This window comes from Panulirus ornatus, chromosome 71 (genome assembly GCF_036320965.1).
Source record: "Panulirus ornatus isolate Po-2019 chromosome 71, ASM3632096v1, whole genome shotgun sequence".
In the NCBI taxonomy this organism is placed as follows: domain Eukaryota; kingdom Metazoa; phylum Arthropoda; class Malacostraca; order Decapoda; family Palinuridae; genus Panulirus; species Panulirus ornatus.
In genome coordinates, this window is record NC_092294.1 from 7,099,518 (window position 1) to 7,124,302 (window position 24,785).

The window sequence follows — 24,785 nt, forward strand, 5'->3', positions numbered from 1 at the left end:
AGGCATAGCCCACACAAGCCTTTAGGCCCATCTCATCTTCGCCTTCAGGCCCACCCACCCTCTACTTAAGGCCCATTTCACCCTTGCATTCAGGCCCATTCCACCCTCGCCCTCAGGTCCAGCATACCTTCGCCTTTTGGCTCATTCCACCCTAGCCTTCAGGCCCAGCTCATCCTGATCATCAGGCACAGCTTACTTTCTCCACGCCCTAGCTCACCCTCGCCTTTTTGCCCATCCTAGTCTCTCCGTCAGTTCCAGTTCACCCTCACCTTCTTTCCCATCCCTCCCTCGCCTTCAGCCGGAAGTCACCTTCGCCTTCAGGCCCACCTCACCCTCATCTTCAGGTTCATCTCACCTTCATCTTTGTCCCATCCCACCCTCGTTTTCAGTCCCAGGTCACCCTCGCCTTCTAGTGCATCTCATTCTAAATTTCAGGCCCACCTCCCCTTCAGGCCTACCTCACCATCGCATTCTGGCTTATTCCACCCTCTCATTCAAGGCCATCCCACGCTTGTCTTCTGGCCAATCCAACCCTCACATACAAGCTTATCTCGCACTCGTCCTCAGAACCATCTTACCCACTCCTTCATCACACCCCTTAGTCTTCTGGCTCGGCTCACTCTCGCTTTCAGTCCTAGCCCACAATCGCCTTCAAGGACAGCCCATCTTTTCCTTTTGGACTAGCCCATCCTCGCCTTAAGGCCCAGCCCAACCTCAATTTCAAGCCCATCCCATCCTCACCTTAAAGCCCATCCCACCCTCACCTTAAAGTTCATCCCACTCTTGCCTTCAAACCTGGCTCAACCTCGCCCTCAGGCCCATCCCATCCTTGACTTCTTACCCAGACCATCATCGCCTTCTAGCCCAGCACACCATCCATTTCAGGCACAGCCCACCCACTCCTTCCGGTCCATCCCAACCTCACCTTCAATCTAAGCACAACCTCGTCATTAGAACCAGCCAACACTCTCCTTCAGGCCAATTTAACCTTCGCCTTCACCCCCTGCTCACTACCCGTAATCTGTCCCATTTCAGCCAGAACTTCAGGCCCTACTCGCCCTTGCCTTGAGGCTCAGCTCGCCTTCGCATTCATGTCAAGCTCACCTCGCATTGTCCCATTTCTCCCTAACAGTCAGGCCCAGATCACCCTTGCCTTCATATCCATCCCACACACTCTTTCAGTCCCTATTAACCCTCACCCTCTTTTCCATCCCACCATCGCCTTCAAGCCAATTCCATCATCTCCTGGCCCATCCCCACCTCGATGACAGACCATGATTATCCTCGTCTTCAAGCCCAGCCTACCCTTATCGTCAAGGCTATTGAACCCTTTTTTTCAAGCGCATTCCACCATCGCCTTTTGGCCCATCCCACCCTCTCCTTCAGGCCAAGCACAATCTCTCCTTTAAACCCATCCCAACCTCGACTTCAAGACCGACCCATCATCGACCTCATGCCCATCCCACCATCGTATTTTGGACCATTGCACCCTCGCCTTCAGGCCTAGCTTGCCCTCGCCTTCATGCCTAGCCCACCTTCACCTTCTAGCTCCGCCCAACCACGCCTTGAGGCCCATCCCGCCCTCTCCTTGAAGCTCAACCCACTCTTGCCCTCGGGCCCAACCCAACCTCGCCTATAAGTCCAACTTACCCTCGCCTTCAGACCAATCCCACCCACATATTCAGGCCCGTCCCCCTTCGGCCTCTGGACCAGGCTACCTTTGTTTTCAGTCCCAGCCCACCTTCGGCTTTACTTCCACCCCACATGCGCCTTCTGCCCACGCCCAACCTCTCCTTCATACCCAGCCCACCCTGTTCAAGCCAGTCCGTCCCTCGCACTCATGCCATCCCACCCGTGCCTTCTGCCCATCAAAGCCTCGCCTACTAGACTCTCTCTCCCTCACATTTAAGCCCATCCCACCCGACTTCAGTACAATCCTCCCACTACTCCTGTCCCAGCCCATTTTCGCTTTCGGTTGCATTTCACACTCGCCTTCAACCCAAACCATCATTGCCTTCAGGCTCTGCCCACACTCGTCCTCAGGCACATCCCACCATCGCCTTCTGGCCAATCCCACTTTTGCCTTCAAACATATCACAATCTCACCTTCAGGCTCTGCCCAACCTCGTCTTCAAGCCCATCCCACCTTCGCCTTCTGGACCATCCCACGTTAGCCTTCACGTCAAGCTCACACTCCCCTTCAGAAAATGCTCATCTTCGTCTACAGGCCCAACCCATCTTCGATTTCTCACCCATCCCAGGCTCGCCTTCTGGCCCAGCCCATCCTCGTCTACAGGAACGTACCAATTTTCCTTCCAGGCCCATCCTGCAACTACCTTCAAACTTAGCTCAACCTCAGCTTCAGACCCATCCCACCCTTGCCCTCAGGCCAAGTCAATCTTCACCATCTTGCCCAGCTCACCCTCCATTTCAGGCCGAGCCAACCATACCTTCAGTCCTATGTCACCTTCGCCGTCCTAAAAAGCACGCCGTCGGAACAAGATCAGCCCAACGTCACTTTCATGCCCATTCCACCCTCGCCTTCAGCCCCACCTCACCCTTGCCTTCTGGACCATCCCAGCTCATCCTCGCCTTCAGGCCCACCTCACTCTCGCCTTTATGTCAAGCTCTCCCTCGCCTTCAAGCCCATCTCACCTTTACCTTCTAGCCCATACAGAAACTGCCTTCTGGCTCTGCCCACTATCTTTCATCCTCACCTCACCGACAAGCCAAGCTCATCATCGCTTTCAGGCCCAGCATACCCTCACCATCAAGGCCGTATCACCATTGAGTTTTAGCCAATACCATCCTCGTCTCAGGCGTAGCCGACCCACGTCTTTAGACCCATCCCGCCCTCACCTTCAAGATTGGCCCACCCTCACCTTCAAGCCCATCCCACTATTGTCTTTTGGCCCATCTTACCTTCGCCTTTACGCCTTGCTAACCCTCGCCTCCAGTACCAGCCCACCTTAGCCTTCTGGCCCCGCCCAACTTCGCCTTTAATACCAGCCCATCTTAGCCTTCTGGCCCCGCCCAACTTCGCCTTCAGGTCCATCCCACCCACGCCTCAAGCCCACCCTTACCTCTGGCCCATCCCACCCTCGTGTTCAGGCCCAAATCATCCGTTTTTCTAGCGCATCCCACCCTAAACCTCAGGCCCACCTCACCCTCACATTCCGGTGCACCTCATCATCACATTTTGTCCGATCCCACCCTCGCATTCAAGACCATCCCACCCTTGCCTTTTGACCAATCCCACCCTCACCTACAAGCTCACCTCGCACTCGCCTCCAGGACTATCCCACCCACTCCATCAGGCCCACCCCTCTTCACCTTCTTGCTCGGCCCACTCTCGCTTTCAGTCACAACACACAATCGCCTTCCAGGACAGCTCGCCTCCTTCTGGACTAGCTCAAGTCCATTCCAGTCTTGCCCTCAAACCTAGCTCACCCTCCACTTGACACCCATCCCACCCTTGCTTTCTGACCTAGCACACCATCCATTTCAGGCACAGCCCACCCACTCATTCACGCCCATCCCATCCTCGCCTTCAGGCCAAGCACAGCCATTTAACCTTCGACTTCACCCCCAGCTCCCCCCTCCTTTCCCCACCAGTATTCTGTCCTATCTCAGCCTCAACTTCAGGCCCAGTTCACCATCGACTTCAGGCCTAGCTCACCATTGCCTTCAGGTCAAGTTCACCTCGCCTTCTGTTCCATCTCTTCCTAACAGTCAGCCCCAGATGACCCTCGCTTTCAAAGCCATCCTACACTAGCTTTCAATCTCAACTCACTCTCAACCTCTGGCCCATCCCACCCTCGCCTTCAAGCCCATTCCATTATCTCTTACCGCGATGACAAGTCAAGCTCATCCTCGCCTTCAGGCCCAACCCCTTACACCATTACCTTCTTTCCCATCCCACCCTCGCCTTCAGGCTAAGCACAATCACAACTTTAGACTCATCTCACCCTCGACTTCAAGACCCGCCCACCTTCACCTTCAAGACCATCTCACCATTATATTTTGACCCACCTCACCCTCGCCTTCAGGCCCATCACATCCTTATATTCTGACCCACCCCCCTTCGCCCTCTGGCGCAATCTGCTTTAGTTTTCAGACCCAGCCCAACAACAACTTCACTCCCAACCCACATTCGCCTTCTGCCCCCACCCAAACTCGCCTTTATAGGCAACCCACCCTCTTCAACCCCGTCAACCCTTGCATTCATCATATCCCACCCATGACTTCTGGCCCATCCCACCTTTGCCTTCTGGCCCATCCCATCTTCGCCTTCATGTCAAGCTCACACTCCCCTTCAGGCCCAGCTCATCCTCGTCTACAGGCCCAATCCTCCTCCGAATTCTGACCCAGCCCATGCTCTTCTTCTTACCCTGACCACACTCGTCTTCAGGCCCATCCTACTCCTGCCTTCAAACCGAGTTCCACCTCGCCTTCACGCCTAGTCCATCTTCACCTTCTTGATCACCCCACCCTACATTTCAGGCCCAACCAACTACCCCTTCAGGCCCATCACACCCTCGTCGTCATGATAAGCACACCTTTGCAATTAGATCAGCCCACCATCGTCTTCAGGCCTATTCAACCCTCGCCTTCAGACCCACCTCATCCTCGCCTTCTGGACCATCCCAGCCTCACCTTCAAGCCCATGCAACCCTCACCTGCAAGACCATCTCACCCTCGCCTCCAGGCCCCTTCCACCCACCCCTTTAGGCCCGCCCCTCTTTCGCCTTCTAGCCCTGCCCACTGTCACTTTGTCATAGCCCACACTCGCCTGCGGTACCATCCTACCTTTACCTTCTGGTCCCGCCCAACCTCTCCTTCATATCCAGCCCATTCTGTTTTTCAAGCCCATCCCACTCTCGAATTTAACACATCCCACCCACACCTTCTGGCCCATCCCACCTTCACCTACAAACCAATTTCACAATCACCTTAGGCCCATCCCACCCACAACTTTAGTCCCATCCTCTTCCTCATGTCCCCAGCCCACAAACATCAAACCTCGCCATCAAGCTCTGCCCACCCTCGTCTCCATGTCCATCCCACCATGGCCTTCTGGCCATCTAACTCTTGCCTTCAAACCTAGATCTACCCTGCCTTCAGGCACATCCCAACCTTGCTTTCAGGCCAAATCCATCTTCGCCTTCTGGCTCAGCACATCCACGCCTTCAGGCCAACCCAACTCATCATGACAAGCGCACCCTCCCTCTTGGAACCAGCCCACCATCGCCTTCAGGTCCATTCTACCCTCGTCATCAGCCCCACCTTACCCTCACCTTCTAGAACATCCTAGCCACACCTTCAGGACCAACTCGCCTTCGCCCTCAGGTCAAGCTCACCTGCGCCTTAAGTCCCATTTCACTCTAATTGTCAGAACCAACTCACCCTCTCCTTCAAGCCCATCCCACCTTTGCCTTCTATCTCATACCAACTTCGCCATCAGGGCCAACTCATTATCTCCTCCTCCTCCCATCCCCACCTCACCGACAAGCTAAGCTCACTCTCGCCTTCAGATCCAGGTATTCCTCACTTGCAAACCCAACCCACCTTCGCCATCTAGCCCAGCCCATCATCGCCTTAAGGCCCAGGCCAACTCTCCTTCAGGAACATCCCACCATCGCCATTAGGCCCATCGCATCCTGTCTTCAAACCTAGCTCAACCTCGTATTCAGGCCACATCTATTTTCGCCTTTTGACCTAGCCCACCCCTCCCCCATTTCAGGCGCAGCCCACACAAGCCTTTAGGCCCATGTCACCCTCCCCTTAAGGCCCACCCACCCTCGCATCAAGGCTCATCTCATCCTTGCCTTCAGGCCCATTCCAACTTCGCCTCCAGGCCCAGCATGCCTTCTCCTTTTGGCTAATCCCACTCTAGCCTTCATGCCCAGCTCATCCTGATCTTTAGGCACACTTCACTCACTCCTTCAAGCCTAGCTCACCCTTGCATTCTTGCCCATCCCAGTCTTGCCGTCAGTTCCAGCTCACCCATCCCACCCTCGTGTTCATGCCCAAATCACCCTCGCCGTCCAGCGTGTACCACCGTAAACTCCAGGCCCATCTCACCCACACCTTCAGGCCCACCTCACCATCGCATTCTGGCTAATCGCACCCTCGCATTCAAGACCATCCCATCCTCTCCTTCTACCTAATCCAACCCTCACATACAAGCTCATCTTTCACTCGTCCTCAGGAAAATCCCACCCACTCCTTCAGGCCCACCCCCATTCGTCTTCTGGCTCGGCTCACTCTCGCTTTCAGTTCCAGCCCATAATCGCCTTCAAGGACAGCCCATCTTCTTCTGGGCCAGCCCATCTTCGCCTTAAGGCCCAGCCCACAATCCACCTCAATCCTATCTCACCCTCACCTTCAAGCCCATCCCACTCTTACCTTCAAACCTCGCCTTCAAACCCATCCCACCCTTGCTTTCTGACCAGTTCCATCATCGCCTTCTGGCCCAGCACACCACCCTTGCTTTCACGCCCATTCCACCCTCGCCTTCTGGCTCATTCAACACTAGCCTTCAGGCTCAGCCCATCCCTATCTGCAGCTCACTCTCTCCTTCAAGCCTAGCTCACCCTCACTTTCTTACTTATTCAAGTCTCGCCCTCGGTTTCAACTCACTCTCATATTTTGTCCTATCCCACCCTCGTATTCAGGCCCAAATCACACTCAATTTCAGGCCTACTCCACACTAGCATTCAGGCTCATCTCACCCTCATCTTTGTAATGTCGCGCCCTCGTGTTCATGCTCAAATCATCCCACCCTTTACTTCAGACCCATCCCACTCTTGCCTTTAAACGTAGCTCAACCTTGCCTTCAGGCTCATTCTACCCTTGCCTTCTGACCCAGTCCATCATCGTCTTCTGGCCGTGCACACCACCCATTTCAGGCCCATCCCACCCGAGCCTTCAGTCCCATCCCAACCTCGCCTTTAGGCCAAGCGCAACCTCGTCATTAGAACCAAGCCCACACTCTCCTTGAGGACCATTTAACCTTTGCCTTCACCCCCATCTCACCTCCGTCTTCTGTCCCATCTCAGCCTCAACTTCAGACCCAGCTCACCCTCGCCTTCAGGTCAAGCTCACCTCGCCTTGTGTCCCATTTCTCCCTAACAGTCGGGCTCGTATCACCCACGCCATCAGACCCATCCCACATTCACTTTCAGTCCAAACTCGCCCTAACCCTCTGGACCATCCCACTCTCGCCTTCAAGCAAATTCCATCATCTTCTGGCCCATCCCCAACTCGATGACAGGCCAAGCTCATCCTCGCCTTCAGGCCCAGCCTACCCTCACCTCAAGGCTATCCCACCCTCTTTTTCAAACCCCTTCCACCATCACTTTTTGGCCCATACCACCCTTGCCTTCAGGCCAATTACAATCTCACCTTTAGACCCATCCCACCCACTACCTCAAGACCGGCCCGTCCTCGCCTTCAAGCCTATCCTGCCATCGTATGTTGGTCCATTACACCCTCGCCTTCAAGTCTAAGCTTGCCCTCGCCTTCACGCCTAGCCTACCTTTGCCTACTAGCTCCAAACAAACTCGCATTAAGGGCGTTCCCACCCTTCATTTCAAATACAATCCCACCCTCGCCTTCAAGCACATACAACCCTTGCCTTCTGGCCCATCCCACCCTCGCCTAAAAGCTCATCTTACCCTCACATTTAGGCTCATCCCACCCACATATTCAGGCCCGCCCCCCTTCGCCCTTTGACCTAGCCTTCTCTCGTTTTCAGTCCAGGCCTACCATCGTCCTCACTCCCAACTCACATTCGCATTCTGCCCCCGCATAACCTCGCCTTCTTACCCAGCCGACTCTCGCAAAACCAAACAACCCTCTCATCCATCCCATCCTACCTATGCCTTCTTGCCATCCTACCCTCGCCAATTGTGTTCCTTACCATTGCCTACGGGCACATAGCACCCACTTCATTCCAACCCTCCTCCTTCCTTCTGTTCCACCCAACTTTCACTTTCTGTCGCTTTCCACACACTCCTTCAATCCATCCCACCATCACCTTCAGGCTCTGCCCACCCTCGTCTTCAAGCCCATCCCACCATCGCCTTCTGGCCGATTAGACCTTTCCCTTCAGGTCAAGCTCACTGGCCTACAGGTCCAGCTCATCCTCTTCTGCACGTGCGACCCGCCTTTCCCTTCCAGCCAAACCCATCCTCGCATTCTTACCGTGACCACACTCGTCGTCAGGCACATCCACCATCGCCTTCTAGCCAAAGCTATTCTTGCCTTCAAACCTAGCTCAATCTCGCTTTCAGGCTCTGCCCACCCTCGTCTTCAGGCTTATCCCACCTTCGCCTTCTGGCCCATCAAACCTTAGCCTTCATGTAGAGCTCACACTCTCCTCCAGGCCCAGTTCATCCTCGTCTACAGGTCTAACACACCTTCGACTTCTGACCCAGCCCCTGATCGCCTTCTGGCCCAGCTCACCCTCGTCAAGCCCATCACACCTTCACCATCTGGCCCTGCCCACCCTCGTCTTCAGGCACATCCCACAACTCCATTCAGGCCCATTTTGCTCCTGCCTTCAAACCTAGGTCAACCTTGCCTTCTGACCCATCCCACAATTGCCTTCAGGCCAAGTCCATCTTCACCTTCTTGCCCAGCCCACATTACATTTGAGGCCTAGCCAACTATGCCTTCAAGCCCATCCGACCCTCACAGTCATGAAAAGCACACCCTCTCCTTCAGCAACACGTCACCCTCGCCTTCTAGACCATCCCAGTCTCACTTTCAGGGCTAGCTCACCGTCGCCTTCAAGCCCAGCTCACTGTTGCCTTCAGGCCCAGCTCACTTTCGCCTTTATGTCAAGCTCGCGCTGACCTGCAAGACCATCTCACCCTCGCCTTCAGGCCCGTCCCACCCAATCCTTTAGGACCATCGTCCCTTTCGCCTTCTGGCAAGCCCACCCTCGCCTTCAGTCCCAGCCCACCCTGTTCAAGCCAGTCCGTCCCTTGCACTCATGCCATCCCAACCGTGCCTCCTGCCCATCAAAGCCTCGTCTACTACACTCTCTCTCCATCACATTTAAGTCCATCCCACCCGACTTCAGTACAATCCTCCCACTACTCCTGTCCCAGCCCACTTTCGCTTCCGGTTACATTTCACATTCAGCTTCAAAACAAACCATCATTGCCTTCAGGCTCTGCCCTCACTCGTCTTCTGGCCCGTCCCACTTTTGCCTTCAAACATATCACAATCTCACCTTCAGGCTCTGCCCAACCTCGTCGTCAGGCCCATCCCCTCTTCGCCTTCTGGACCATCCCACGTTAGCCTTCACGTCAAGCTCACACTCCCCTTCAGACAAAGCTCATCTTCGTCTACAGGCCCAAGCCATCTTCGATTTCTGACCCATCCCATGCTCGCCTTCTGGCCCAGCCCATCCTCGTCTTCAGCAACGTCTTCAGCAGGTCCATCCTGCTACTACCTTCAAACTTAGCTCAACCTCACCTTCAGGCCCATCGCACCCTTGTCATCAGGCCAAGTCAATCTTGCCCAGCTCACCATCCATTTCAGGCCGAGTCAACCACTCTTTCAGTCTCATGTCACCTTCGCCGTCCTAAAAAGCACGCCGTCGTAATTAGAGGATCAGCCAAACATCGCTTTCATGCCCATTCCACCCTTGCCTTCAGCCCCACCTCACCCTTGCCTTCTGGACCATCCCAGCCTTACCTTCAGGACCAGCTCATCCTCGCCTTCAGGCCCAGCTCACCCTCGCCTTTGTCAAGCTCTCCCTCGCCTTCAAGCGCATCTCACCTTTACCTTCTAGCCCATACAAAAATTGCCTTCAGGCTCTGCCCACTATCTCTCATCTTCACCTCACCGCCAAGCCAAGCTCATCATCGCTTTCAGGCCCAGCCTACCCTCACCATCAAGGCCATATCACCATCGACTTTTAGCCAATACCATCCTCGTCTCAGGCGTAGCCGACCCACGTCTTTAGACCCATCCCGCCCTCACCTTCACGATCGGCCCACCCTCACCTTCAAGCCCATCCCACTATTGTCTTTTTGCCCATCTTACCTTCGCCTTTACGCCTTGCTAACCCTTGCCTTCAGTACCAGCCCACCTTAGCCCTCTGGCCCCGCCCAACTTCTCCTTTAATACCAGCCCATCTTAGCCTTCTGGCCCCGCCCAACTTCGCCTTCAGGTCCATCCCACCCACGCCTCAAGCCCACCCTTACCTCTGGCCCATCCCACCCTCATGTTCAGGCCCAAATCATCCGTTTTTCTAGCGCATCCCACCCTAAACCTCAGGCCCACCTCACCCTCACATTCCGGTGCACCTCATCATCACATTTTGTCCGATCCCACCCTCGCATTCAAGACCATCCCACCCTTGCCTTTTGACCAATCCCACCCTCACCTACAAGCTCACCTCGCACTCGCCTCCAGGACTATCCCACCCACTCCATCAGGCCCACCCCTTTTCACCTTCTTGCTCGGCCCACTCTCGCTTTCAGTCACAACACACAATCGCCTTCCAGGACAGCTCGCCTCCTTCTGGACTAGCTCAAGTCCATTCCAGTCTTGCCCTCAAACCTAGCTCACCCTCCACTTGACACCCATCCCACCCTTGCTTTCTGACCCAGCACACCATCCATTTCAGGCACAGCCCACCCACTCATTCACGCCCATCCCATCCTCGCCTTCAGGCCAAGCACAACCTCGTTATTATAACCAGCCATTTAACCTTCGACTTCACCCCCAGCTCCCCCCTCCTTTCCCCACCAGTATTCTGTCCCATCTCAGCCTCAACTTCAGGCTCAGTTCACCATCGACTTCAGGCCTAGCTCACCATTGCCTTCAGGTCAAGTTCACCTCGCCTTCTGTTCCATCTCTTCCTAACAGTCAGCCCCAGATAACCCTCGCTTTCAAAGCCATCCTACACTAGCTTTCAATCTCAACTCACTCTCAACCTCTGGCCCATCCCACCCTCGCCTTCAAGCCCATTCCATTATCTCCTACCGCGATGACAAGTCAAGCTCATCCTCGCCTTCAGGCCCAACCCCTTACACCATTACCTTCTTTCCCATCCCACCCTCGCCTTCAGGCTAGGCACAATCACAACTTTAGACTCATCTCACCCTCGACTTCAAGACCCGCCCACCTTCACCTTCAAGACCATCTCACCATTATATTTTGACCCACCTCACCCTCGCCTTCAGGCCCATCACATCCTTATATTCTGACCCACCCCCCTTCGCCCTCTGGCGCAATCTGCTTTAGTTTTCAGACCCAGCCCAACAACAACTTCACTCCCAACCCACATTCGCCTTCTGCCCCCACCCAAACTCGCCTTTATAGGCAACCCACCCTCTTCAACCCCGTCAACCCTTGCATTCATCATATCCCACCCATGACTTCTGGCCCATCCCACCTTTGCCGTCTGGCCCATCCCATCTTCGCCTTCATGTCAAGCTGACACTCCCCTTCAGGCCCAGCTCATCCTCGTCTACAGGCCCAATCCTCTTCCGAATTCTGACCCAGCCCATGCTCTTCTTCTTACCCTGACCACACTCGTCTTCAGGCCCATGCCTTCAAACCGAGTTCCACCTCGCCTTCAGGCCTAGTCCATCTTCACCTTCTTGCCCAGCCCACCTTTCATTTCAGGCCCAACTAACCACCCCTTCAGGCCCATCCCACCCTCGTCGTCGTGATAAGCACACCTTTGCTGTTAGATCAGCCCACCATCATCTTCAGGCCTATTCAACCCTCGCCTTCAGACCCACCTCATCGTCGCCTTCTGGACCATCCAAGCCTCTCCTTTAAGCCCATTCAACCCTCACCTGCAAGACCATCTCACCCTCGCCTTCAGGCCCCTTCCATTCACCCCTTTAGGCCCGCCCCCTTTTCGCCTTCTAGCCCAGCCCATTGCCACTTTCAGTCATAGCCCACAGTCCCGCCCAACCTCTCCTTCATATCAAGCCCATCCTGTTTTTCAAGCCCATCCACTCTCGAATTTAACATATCCCAACCACGCCTTCTGACCCATCCCACCTTCGCCTACAAACCAATCTCACAATCACCTTAGGCCCATCCCACCCACAACTTTAGTCCCATCCTCGTCCTCATGTCCCCAGCCCACAAACGTCAAACCTTGCCATCAAGCTCTGCCCACCCTCGTCTCCATGTCCATCCCACCATGGCCTTTCGGCGCATCACACTCTTGCCTTCAAACCTAAATCTACCTTGCCTTCAGGCCCATCCCACCCTTGCTTTCAGGCCAAATCCATCTTCGCCTTCTGGCTCAGCACATCCACGACGTCAGACCAACCCAACTATCATCATGACAAGCACAGCCTCGCTATTGGAACCAGCCCACCATCGCCTTCAGGTCCATTCTACCCTCGTCATCAGCCCTATCTTACCTTCACCTTCTAGAACATCCTAGCCACACCTTCAGGACCAACTCGCCTTCGCCTTCAGGTCAAGCTCACCGCCTGAAGTCCCATTTCACTCTAATTGTCAGGCCCAACTCACCCTCTCCTACAAGCCCATCCCACCTTTGCCTTCTATCTCATACCAACTTCGCCATTAGGGTCAACTCATTATCTCCTCCTCCTCCCATCCCCACCTCACCGATAGGCTAAGCTCACTCTCGCCTTCAGATCCAAGTATTCCTCACTTACAAACCCAACACACCTTCGCCATCTAGCACAGCCCATCATCGCCTTAAGGCCCAGGCCAACTCGCCTTCAGGCACATCCCACCATCGCTCAGCTCAACCTCGTATTCAGGCCACATCTATTTTCGCGTTTTGATTTGGCCCACCCCTCCCCCACTTCAGGCGCAGCCCACACAAGCCTATAGGCCCATGTCACCCTCCCCTTAAGGCCCACCCACCCTCGCATCAAGGTCCATCTCATCCTTGTCTTCAGGCCCATTCCAACCTCGCCTCCAGGCCCAGCATGCCTTCCCCTTTTGGCTAATCCCCACCTTAGCTTTCATGCCCAGCTCATCCTAATCTTCAGGCACAGTTCACTCTCTCCTTCAAGCCTAGCTCACCCTTGCATTCTTGCCCATCCCAGTCTTGCCGTCAGTTCCAGCTCACCCATCCCACCCTCGTGTTCATGCCCAAATCACCCTCGCCGTCCAGCGTGTACCACCGTAAACTCCAGGCCCATCTCACCCACACCTTCAGGCCCACCTCACCATCGCATTCTGGCTAATCGCACCCTCGCATTCAAGACCATCCCATCCTCTCTTTCTACCTAATCCAATCCTCGCTTACAAGCTCATCTTTCACTCGTCCTCAGGAAAATCCCACCCACTCCTTCAGGGCCACCCCCATTCGTCTTCTGGCTCGGCTCACTCTCGCTTTCAGTTCCAGCCCATAATCGCCTTCAAGGACAGCCCATCTTCTTCTGGGCCAGCCCATCTTCGCCTTAAGGCCAAGCCCACAATCCAATTCAAGCCTATCTCACCTTCACCTTCAAGTCCATACCACTCTTACCTTCAAACCTAGCTCAACCTCGCCTTCAATCCTATCCCACCCTTGCTTTCTGACCAGTACCATCATCGCCTTCTGGCCCAGTACACTACCCTTGCTTTCACGCATGTTTCCACCCTCGCCTTCTGGCTCATTCAACACTATCCTTCAGGCTCAGCTCATCCCTATCTTCAGGCGTAGCTAACTCTCTCCTTCAAGCCTAGCTCACCCTCACTTTCTAACTTATTCCAGTCTCGCCCTCGGTTTGAGCTCACTCTCATATTTTGTCCTATCCCACCCTCGTATTCAGGCCCAAATCACCCTCGATTTCAGGCTCACCTCACACTAGCATTCAGGCTCATCTCACCCACATCTTTGTACTATCTCACCCTTGCGTTCATGCTCAAATCACCCCACCTTTTCCTTCAGACCCATTCCACTCTTGCCTTCAAACCTAGCTCATCCTTGCCTTCAGGCCCCCCATCCTTGCCTTCTGACCCAGTCCATCATCGTCTTCTGGCCGTGCACACCACCAATTTCAGGCCCATCCCACCCGAGCCTTTAGTCCCATCACAACCTCGCCTTTAGGCCAAGCGCAACCTCGTCATTAGAAACAGCCCACACTCTCCTTGAGGACCATTTAACCTTTGCCTTCACCGCCATCTCACCTCCGTCTTCTGTCCCACCTCAGCCTCACCTTCAGACCCAGCTCATCCTCGCCTTCAGATCAAACTCACCTCGCCTTGTGTCCCATTTCTCCCTAACAGTCGGGCTCGTATCACCCACGCCATCAGACCCATCCCACATTCACTTTCCGTCCAAACTCGCCCTAACCCTCTAGACCATCCCACTCTCACCTTCAAGCAAATTCCATCATATTCTGGCCCATCCCCAACTCGATGACAGGCCAAGCTCATCCTCGCCTTCAGGCCCAGCCTACCCTCACCTCAAGGCTATCCCACCCTCTTTTTCAAACGCATTCCACCATCACTTTTTGGCCCATACCACCCGTGCCTTTAGGCTAAGCACAATCTCACCTTTAGACCCATCCCACCCTCTACTTTAAGACCGGCCCGTCCACGCCTTCAAGCCTATCCTGCCATCGTATTTTGGTCCATTACACCCTCGCCTTCAGTCCTAGATAGCCCTCGCCTTCACGCCTAGCCTACCTTCGCCTTCTAGCTCCGTCCAAACTCGCAGTAAGGGCCATCCCGCCCTTCATTTCAAACCCAATCCCACCCTCGCCTTCAAGCCCATACAACCCTTGCCTTCTGGCCCATCCCACTCTCGCTTAAAAGCTCATCTTACCCTCACCTTTAGGCTCATCCCACCCACATATTCAGCCCCGAACCCCTTCGCCCTTTGACCTAGCCTACTCTCGTTTTCAGTCCCAGCCTACCATCGCCTTCACTCCCAACTCACATTCGCATTCTGCACTCGCATAACCTCGCCTTCTTACCCAGCCCACCCTCGTCAAAGCCAATCAACCCTCTCATCCATCAATCCCACCTATGCCTTCTGGCCATCCCACCCTCGCCATTAGCGTTCCTTGCCATTGCCTTCAGGCACATAGCACCCACTTCAGTCCAACCCTCCGCCTTCCTTCTGTCCCACCCAACTTTCGCTTTCAGCCGCTTTCCACACACACCATCACCTTCAGGCTCTGCCCACCCTCGTCTTCAAGCCCATCCCACCATCGCCTTCAGGTCAAGCTCACTGGCCTTCAGGTCCAGCTCATCCTCTTCTGCACACACAAACCACCTTTCCCTTCCAGCCAAACCCATCTTCGCATTCTTACCCTGACCACACTCGTCGTCAGGTACATCCCACCATTGCCTTTTGGCCCAAACTATTCTTGCCTTCAAACCTAACTTAATCTCGCTTTCATGCTCAGCCCACCCTCGTCTTCAGGCTTATCCCACCTTCGCCTTCTGGCCCATCAAACCTTAGCCTTCATGTCGAGCTCACACACTCCCCTCCAAGCCCAGCTCATCCTCTTCTACAGGCCCAACACACCTTCGACTTCTGACCCAGCCCCTGCTCGCCTTCTGGCCCAGCTCACCTTCGTCAAGCCCATCACACCACCATCTGGCCCTGCCCACCATCGTCTTCAGGTACATCCCACAATTCCATTCAGGCCCATCTTGCTCCTGCCTTCAAACCTAGGTCAACCTTGCCTTCTGACCCATCCCACCATTGCCTTCAGGCCAAGTCCATCTTCACCTTCTTGCCCAGCCCACATTCCATTTCAGGCCTAGCCAACTATGCCTTCAGGCCCATTCGACCATCGCCGTCATGAAAAGCACACCCTCTCCTTCAGCAACACGTCACCCTCGCCTTCTAGACCATCCCAGTCTCACTTTCAGGGCTAGCTCACCGTCGCCTTCAAGCCCAGCTCACTGTTGCCTTCAGGCCCAGCTCACTTTCGCCTTTATGTCAAGCTCGCGCTGACCTGCAAGACCATCTCACCCTCGCCTTCAGGCCCGTCCCACCCAATCCTTTAGGACCATCGTCCCTTTCGCCTTCTGGCAAGCCCACCCTCGCCTTCAGTCCCAGCCCACTTTCACCTAACCTTTCCCAACCTCTCCTTCATACCCAGCCAATTCCACGCTCACTTTCAACTCATTCCACCCATGCCTTCTGGCCCATCCCACCCTCGCCCACAAGCCTACCTTATTCTCGCCTTTAGGCCCATCTCACACACGACTTCATGCCGACCTTATTTCTCCTCTTGTCCCGGTCTACCTTTGCTTTCAGTCGCATTCCACAAACGACTTCAAACAATTCCACACTCGCCATCAAGCTCTGCCCACCCTCGTCTTCAAGCCCTTCCCACCATCGCCTTCTGGCCCATCACACTCTTCCTTTCAAATCTAGCTCAACTTCGCCTTCAGTCCAGGTCCATCTTCGCCTTCTGGCTCAGCCCATCCACACCTTCAGGCCCGTACCACTCTTGCACTCATGACGAGCACACCCTCGCCATTAGAACCAGCCAACCATCGACATCAGCTCCATTCCACCCTTGCAATCAGCCCCACCTTACCCTCACCTTCTGGATCATCCCAGCCTCACCTTCAGGCCCAACTTACCTTTCCCTTCAGGTCAAGCTCAATCTCGCCTTCTGTCTCATTTCACTGTCTAGCCCAGCTCACCCTCGCTCGCCTTCAAGCCCATCCCACCTTTGCCTTCTAACACATCCCAACTCCGCCTTTAGGCCCAACCCATCATCTTTTCCATTCTCACCTCACCGACAAGTCAAGCTCATTCTCACCTTCAGGCCCAGCTAGTCCTTGCCCAAAGGTCCAACACAACTTTGCCTTCTGGCCTAGTCAATCCTCGCCTTAAGGTTTTGGCCACCTAGATTTCAGGAACATTCCCCCCCCCCCCTCCCACTCACCCAAACGCCTTCTGGCTCATCCCACATTTGCCTTCAGGCCCATTCCAACCATGCCATCAGGAAAAGTCCATCTTCGCCTTCTGGCCCAGCCTTCCCCACATTTCAGGCTCAGCTAACACACGCCTTCAAACCCATCTCACCCTCGCCTTCACACCTATTCCATCTTCGCCTTCAGGCTCAGCATACCTTCGCCTTTTGGACCATTCCACCCTAGCCTTCGGGCCCAGTTCATCCTGATTATCAGGCACAGCTCACTCTCTCCTGCAAGCCTAGCTCACCCTCGCCTTCTTGCCCATCTCAGTCTCTTCGTCAGTTCCAGCTCATCCTCATCATCTGTCATATCTCACCCTCTTCAGGTCAATCTCGCCTTCTGTTTCATTTCACTGTCTAGCCCAGCTCAATGCCAGCCTCACTCTTCTGAACAATGGTAGTGGAAATTGTGATGACCGGACTACCAACAACTCGGCAGTGTGTGTATCCTCCTCATCGCCGGATATACTTGATACATTTATTACAACAAAAACATTCTTTTAGTTAGATGTAAAGACCACAACCATAAAACGTGGAGAACCATTGAACTCTGTAGACAGAGACTTGGAAGTATATTACCATTCCCTCAGGTTACAGCTGGAACATTATTACAGTTCACATGGTTTTACTAAATTGATTATTTAGCTCATTTGAATGACGCTTTTTGTTTTAAGTGTGCAATATACAAAACAGTAGCAGACCACCGGTTCCCTTTAGAAATTCTTGCTGCCAGTGAAAGCTGACACCAGTTAAATGTGGCAAGAATGATAAATGATGCGTAAAGAATGAAATACCTGTATCAGATTAGGCAATGTATCTGGACACATTATATCAATTATGTACAATTTCATTGTACATTATGTAAATGATTGATAATTGAAATTGAAATTTTCATTTTAGGCAAATGAGTGTCCATTCCTTGTAAAGATGGTTTTGTTTTATTGTTGGCAGAGAGAACATGAGCGGCAGAGGTAACGTGAAGGGCATAAAACGTCTCTCCTCTGGGCAATAGGCGAATTTTGCACGAGAAAAGCTACGAATGAACACCGAAGTGAGACTTTGATTCTGGTCTAAAGCAGTGTTCAAAGAGATGTGATTTTTACAATTTAAAATCGTAAATGGAATGTGCGTCTTGAATTATTTCAATATCAATTTTGGCTATGTTTTATATTATTAATAGGCGTCCTCTCTTGTTTCATATTATTCCTTGTTTTCATTTTCAACGAATGTGACTGAATATATTTCCATGTAGATAGAAATACTCTTGTATATCAGGTATTTCTAAAAGATTTATTTTGAAAAGACTTGCTCATTATCTTAAATCATTTTTACATTCTTTAAAGTCATGGTAGATATGTGACTGCCTGTACTTGCATGTGACTATCAATATGTATGTTTCTCAAACTGTCTGAACCATGAAGAGAATTCAATTAACAAAATGTCGTTTATAATGTTTTCCATTCCTAAACCTCGACTTCTGCCCATCCGAATCTCGTCTTCAGGCCCAAATTACCATCGCCTTCATGCACCCCCCCCCCACCCACCTTCAGGCTCATCTCGCCGTCACATTTGTCCCATCCCACCCTCGTGTTCATGATCAAATCACCCTCACCTTCTAGCGCATCCCACCATAAATTTCAGGCCCACCTCACCCTCAGCATCAGGCCCACCTCACCATCGCACGCTGGCCTATCCCACCCTCGCATTCGAGACCATCCCACCCTTGTCTTCTGGCCAATCCCACCCTCACCTACAAGCTCATCAAGCACACGTCATTAGGACCATCCCATCCACTCCTGAAGGCCCACCTACTTCGCCCTATGGCTCGGCACTCTCTCGCTTTCAGTCTCGGACCACAATCGACTTCAAGGACAATCCATCTTCTCCTTCTGGAATACCCCAGCCTCGCCTTAAGGCCCAGCCAACCCTCCACTTTGAGCCCATCCCACCCTCACCTTCAAGCCCACCCCACCCTCATCTTCAAGGCCATCCCACCCTTGTCTTCTGGCCCATCCCACTCTTGCCTTCAACACTAGCTCTACCTCGCTTTCAGGCCCTTCCCACCTTTGCCTTTTGACCCAGTCCATCATCTCCATCTGGCCCAGTACATAACCCATTTCAAGCCTAGCCTACCCGCGCCTTTAGGCCCATCCCATCCTAGCCTTCAGGCCCATCCCATCCTCGCCTTCAGGCCAAGCGCAACCTCGTCATTAGAACCAACCCACACTCTCCTTCAGGCCCATTTAAACTTCGCCTTCACCACCAGCTCACCTCCTATTTAATCTCAATCTAAAGGCCCAGCTCACCTTTGCTTTCAGGTAAAGTTCACCTCGACTTCTGTCCCATTTCTCTTTAACAGTCAGGCCCAGATCACCCTCACCTTCAGACCCATCCCACACTCGCTTTCATTCCCAACTCACCCTCACCCTCTAGCCCATACCACCCTCCCCTGCAAGCCCATTCCATAATCTCCTTCTGACCCATCCCCTCCTCGATGTCAGGCCAAGCTCATCCTTGCCTTCAGACCCAGCCTACCCTCACCGTCAAGGCTATCCAACCCTCTTTTTCAAGCTCATTCCACCATCGCCTTCTGGTCCATCACACCCTCGCCTTCAGGCCAAACACAATGTCACATCCCACCCTCGACTTCAAGACAAACCCACCCCGCCTTTAAGCCCATCCCACCATAATAGTTTGGCCCATCACATCCTCACCCTCAGGCCTTTTAGCTCCATCCAACTTTGCCTTAAAGAAAATCCCACTCTCCATTTCCAGTCCATCCCACCCTCACCTTCAAATCCATCCTAACCTTGCCTTCTGGCCTATTTTTGCCTCGTCTTCAGGCCCGTCCTATCCAGGACTTCAATCTAACCCTTCTCCTACTCCTCCTCCTCCACCCCCTGTCCCAGTCCTCTTTCGGTTTCATTCGTATTCCACACTCGTGTTCAACCTATCCCACTATCGCCTTCTGGCCCATACGACCTTAGCCTTCAGATCAAGCTCACACATTCATCCAGGCCGAGCTCATCCTCGGCTACAGGCATAACCTACCTTCCGCTTCCAGCCGAGACCATCCTCTCTTTCTTGCCCTGACCACACTCGTCTCCAGGCATATTCAACCATCGCCTTCTGGCCTCTGCCATTCCTGCTTTCAAGCTAGGCTCTGCCCATCCTCGTTTTTAGGCACATCCCACCTTAGCCTCATGTCAGGCTCACACTCCCCTTCAAGCCCAGCTCATCCTCGTCAACAGACCCAACCCACCTTCAACTTCTGACCCATCCCATGCTCGCCTTCTTGCCCAGCTCATCCTCGTCTTCAGGCACATCGCACCCTTCTTTTGAGGCCCATCTTACTCCTCTCTTCAAATATAGCTCAACTTCGCCTTCGGGCCTACCCCACCCTTGCCTTCAGACCAAGGCCATCTTCGCCTTCAGGCCGTACATACCCATGCCATCAGGTCCATCCATCTCTCGACGTTATGACGAGCACGCCCGTGGCCATTAATACCAGCCCACCATCGTCCTCAGGTCCACTCCACCCTCTCCATCCTCGCCTCCTCACGTCCCTCACCTTTGCCTTCGGGTCAAGCTCACCTTTTCCTACCATTCCACTTCACTGTATTTGACAGGCCCATCTCTCCTTCGCCTTTAAGCCCAGCCCTCCTTTCCCTTCTAACCCATCCCAACTTCGCCTTGAGGTCCAACCCGTCATCTTCTATCCCATCCCCACCTTACCGTAAAGCTGAGCTCATTTTCTCCTATAGGTCCAGCTAATCCTCGCCTACAGGCCCAAGCACCTTTGCCTTCTGGCCGGGCCCTTCCTCACCTTAAGACCCATGCCCGCCACTCGTCTGCAGACACATCCTCTACTTAAGGCCCATATCACCCTTGCATTCAGGCCCATTCCACCCTCGCCCTCAGGTCCAGCATACCTTCGCCTTTTGGCTCATTCCACCCTAGCCTTAAGGCCTAGCTCATCCTGATCATCAGGCACAGCTTATTTTCTCCACGCCCTAGCTCACCCTTCCCTTTTTGCCCATCCTAGTCTCTCCGTCAGTTCCAGTTCACCCTCACTTTCTTTCCCATCCCTCCCTCGCCTTCAGGCGGAAGTCACCTTCGTCTTCAAGCCCACCTCACCCTCATCTTCAGTTTCATCTCACCCTCATCTTTGTCCCATACCACCCTCGTTTTCAGTCCCAGATCACCCTCGCCTTCTAGCGCATCCCATCCTAAATTTCAGGCCCACCTCGCCTTCAGGCCCACCTCACCATCGCATTCTGGCTTATCCCACCCTCTCATTCAAGGCCATCTTCCGCTTGTCACATAAAAGCTTATCTCGAGCACGTCCTCAGAACCATCTAACCCACTCTTCTGGCTCGGCTCACTCTCGCTTTCAGTACTAGCCCACAATCGCCTTCAAGGACAGCCCATCTTTTCCTTCTGGACTAGCCCATCCTCGCCTTAAGCCCAAGCCCACCCTCAACTTCAAGCTCATCCCACCCTGACCTTAAAGCCCATCCCACAATCACCTTAAAGCTCATCCAACCCTTGCCTTCTGGCCCATTCCACTCTTGCCTTCAAACCTGGCTCAACCTCGCCTTCAGGCCCATCCCATCCTTGCCTTCTTACCCAGACCATCATCGCCCTCTAGCCCAGCACACCATCCATTTCAGGCACAGCCCACCTACTCCTTCAGGCCCAACCCAACCTCACCTTCAATCCAAGCACAACCTCGTTATTAGAACCAGCCAACACTCTCCTTCAGGCCAATTCAACCTTCGCCTTCACCCCCTGCTCACTACCCGCATTCTGTCCCATCTCAGCCACAACTTCAGGCCCAGCTCACCCTCGCCTTCAGGCTCAGCTCGCCTTCGCATTCATGTCAAGCTCACCTCGCATTGTCCCATTTCTCCCTAACAGTCATGCCCAGATCACCCTTGCCTTCAGACCCATCCCACACACTCTTTTAGTCCCCATTCACTCTCACCCTCTTTTCCATCACACCCTCGCCTTCAAGCCCATTACATCATCTCCTGGCCCATCCCCACCTCGATAATAGACCATGATCATCCTCGCCTTCAAGCCTAGCCTACCCTCACCGTCAAGGCTATCAAACACTCTTTTTCAAGCCCATTCCATCATCGCCTTTTGGCCCATCCCACCCTCGCCTTCAGGCCAAGCACAATCTCTCCTTTAAACCCATCCCACCTTCGACATCAAGACCGGCCCATCATCGACTTCATGCCCATCACACCATCGTATTTTGGACCATTACACCCGCGCCTTCAGGCCTAGCTTGCCCTCGCCTTCATGCCTAGCCCACCTTCACCTTCTAGCTCCGCCCAACCACGCCTTGGGGCCCATACCACCCTCTCCTTGAAGCTCAACCTACTCTTGCCCTCGGGCCCAACCCACCTTCGCCTATACGTCCACCTTACCCTCGATTTCAGACCGATCCCACCCACATATTCAGGCCCGTCCCCCTTCGGCCTCTCGACCAGGCTACCTTTGCTTTCAGTCCCAGCCCACCTTCGGCTTTACTCCCACCCCACATGCGCCTTCTGCACACGCCCGACCTCGCCTTCATACCCAGCCCACCCTGTTCAAGACAGTCCGTCCCTTGCACTCATGCCATCCCAACCGCGCCTTCTGCCCATCAAAGCCTCGTCTACTACACTCTCTCTCCCTCACATTTAAGTCCATCCCACCCGACTTCAGTACAACCCTCCCACTACTCCTGTCCCAGCCCACTTTCGCTTCCGGTTGCATTTCACATTCAGCTTCAAAACAAACCATCATTGCCTTCAGGCTCTGCCCTCACTCGTCTTCTGGCCCGTCCCATTGCCTTCAAACATATCACAATCTCACCTTCAGGCTCTGCCAAACCTCGTCGTCAGGCCCATCCCCTCTTCGCCTTCTGGACCATCCCACGTTAGCCTTCACGTCAAGCTCACATTCCCCTTCAGACAATGCTCATCTTCGTCTACAGGCCCAACCCATCCTCGATTTCTGACCCAACCCATGCTCGCCTTCTGGCCCAGCCCATCCTCGTCTTCAGGAACGTATCAATTTTCCCTCCAGGTCCATCCTGCTACTACTTTCAAACTTAGCTCAACGTCACGTTCAGGCCCATCCCACCCTTGTCATCAGGCTTAGTCAGTCTTGCCCAGCTCACCCTCCATTTCAGGCCGTCAACCACACTGTCAGTCTCACGTCACCTTCGCCGTCCTAAAAAACACGCCGTCGTAATTAGATCAGCCCAACATCGTTTTCATTCCCATTCCACCCTTGCCTTCAGCCCTACCTCACCCTTGCCTTCTGGACCATCCCAGCTCATCCTCGCCTTCAGGCCCAGCTCACCCTCGCCTTTATGTCAAGCTCTCCCTCGCCTTCAAGCCAATCTCACCTTTACCTTCTAGTCCATACAAAAATTGCCTTCAGGCTCTTTCCACTATCTCTCATCCTCACCTCACCAACAAGCCAAGCTCATCATCGCTTTCAGGCCCAGCCTACCCTCACCATCAAGGCCATATCACCATCGACATCTAGCCAATACCATCCTCGTCTCAGGCGTAGCCGACCCATGTCTTTAGATCTTCACGATCGGCACGCCCTCACCTTCAAGCCCATCCCACTATTGTCTTTTGGCCCATCTTACCTTCGCCTTTACGCCTTGCTAACCCTTGCCTCCAGTACCAGCCCACCTTAGCCTTCTGGCCTCGCCCAACTTCACCTTTAATACCAGCCTATCTTAGCCTTCTGGCCCCGCCCAACTTCGCCTTCAGGCCCATCCCACCCACGCCTCTGGCCCATCCAACCCTCGTGTTCAGGCCCAAATCATCCGCACTTTCTAGCGCATCCTGCCCTAAACTTCAGGCCCACCTCACCCTCACATTCCGGTGCACCTCACCATCATATTCTGGCCTATCCCACCCTCGAATTCAAGAACATCCCACCCTTGCCTTTTGACCAATTTCACCCTCATTTACAAGCTCATCTCGCACTCGCCTTCAGGACTATCCCGCCCACCCCTCTTCACCTCTTTCTCGGCCCACTCTCGCTTTCAGTCACAACAAACAATCGCCTTCTAGGACAGCTCGCCTCCTTCTGGACTAGCTCAAGTCCATGCCAGTCTTGCCTTCAAACCTAGCTCACCCTCCACTTGACACCCATCCCACCCTTGCTTTCTGACCCAGCACACCATCCATTTCAGGCACAGCCCACCCACTACTTCAGGCCCATCCCAACCTCGCCTTCAGGCCAAGCAAAACCTCGTTATTATAACCAGCCCACATTCTCCTTAAGGTCCATTTCACCTTCGACTTCACCCCCAGCTCCCCATCCTCTCCCCATCTCAGCCTCAACTTCAGGCCCAGTTCACCATCGACTTCAGGCCTAGCTCACCATTGCCTTCAGGTCAAGTTCACCTCGCCTTCTGTTCCATCTTTTCTTAACAGTCAGCCCCAGATCTCCCTCGCTTTCAAAGCCATCCGACACTAGCTTTCAATCTCAACTCACTCTCAACCTCTGGCCCATCCCACCCTCGCCTTCAAGCCCATTCCATTATCTCCTACCGCGATGACAAGCCAAGCTCATCCTCGCCTTCAGGCCCAACCCTCTTCATCAATCCCATTACACCATTACCTTCTTGCCCATCCCATCCTCGCCTTCAGGCCAAGCACAATCACAACTTTACTCATCTCACCCTCGACTTCACCTTCACCTTCAAGACCATCTCACCATTATATTTTGACCCACCTTACCCTCGCCTTCAGGCCCATCACATCCTTATATTCTGACCCACCCCCCTTCGCCCTCTGGCGCAATCTAGTTTTCAGACCTAGCCCAACAACAACTTCACTCCCAACCCACATTCGCCTTCTGCCC

The 24,785-nt window shown here is 53.8% G+C and overlaps 1 long non-coding RNA gene across 10 annotated transcripts in view; it reads left to right on the forward strand.

The window, feature by feature from the left end:
- The window catches only part of LOC139747922 (uncharacterized), an 84,985-nt gene that overhangs the window by 20,265 nt on the left and 39,935 nt on the right, over positions 1 to 24,785 (forward strand). For 2 of the 10 annotated variants that reach the window (XR_011712469.1, XR_011712472.1), the window contains exon 4: positions 17,850 to 17,949. The exons of the other annotated variants lie outside the window; for them this stretch is intronic. This is a non-coding gene — a long non-coding RNA (uncharacterized lncRNA). The remainder of the gene's footprint in view (positions 1 to 17,849; positions 17,950 to 24,785) is intronic. 10 annotated transcript variants of the gene reach the window in all.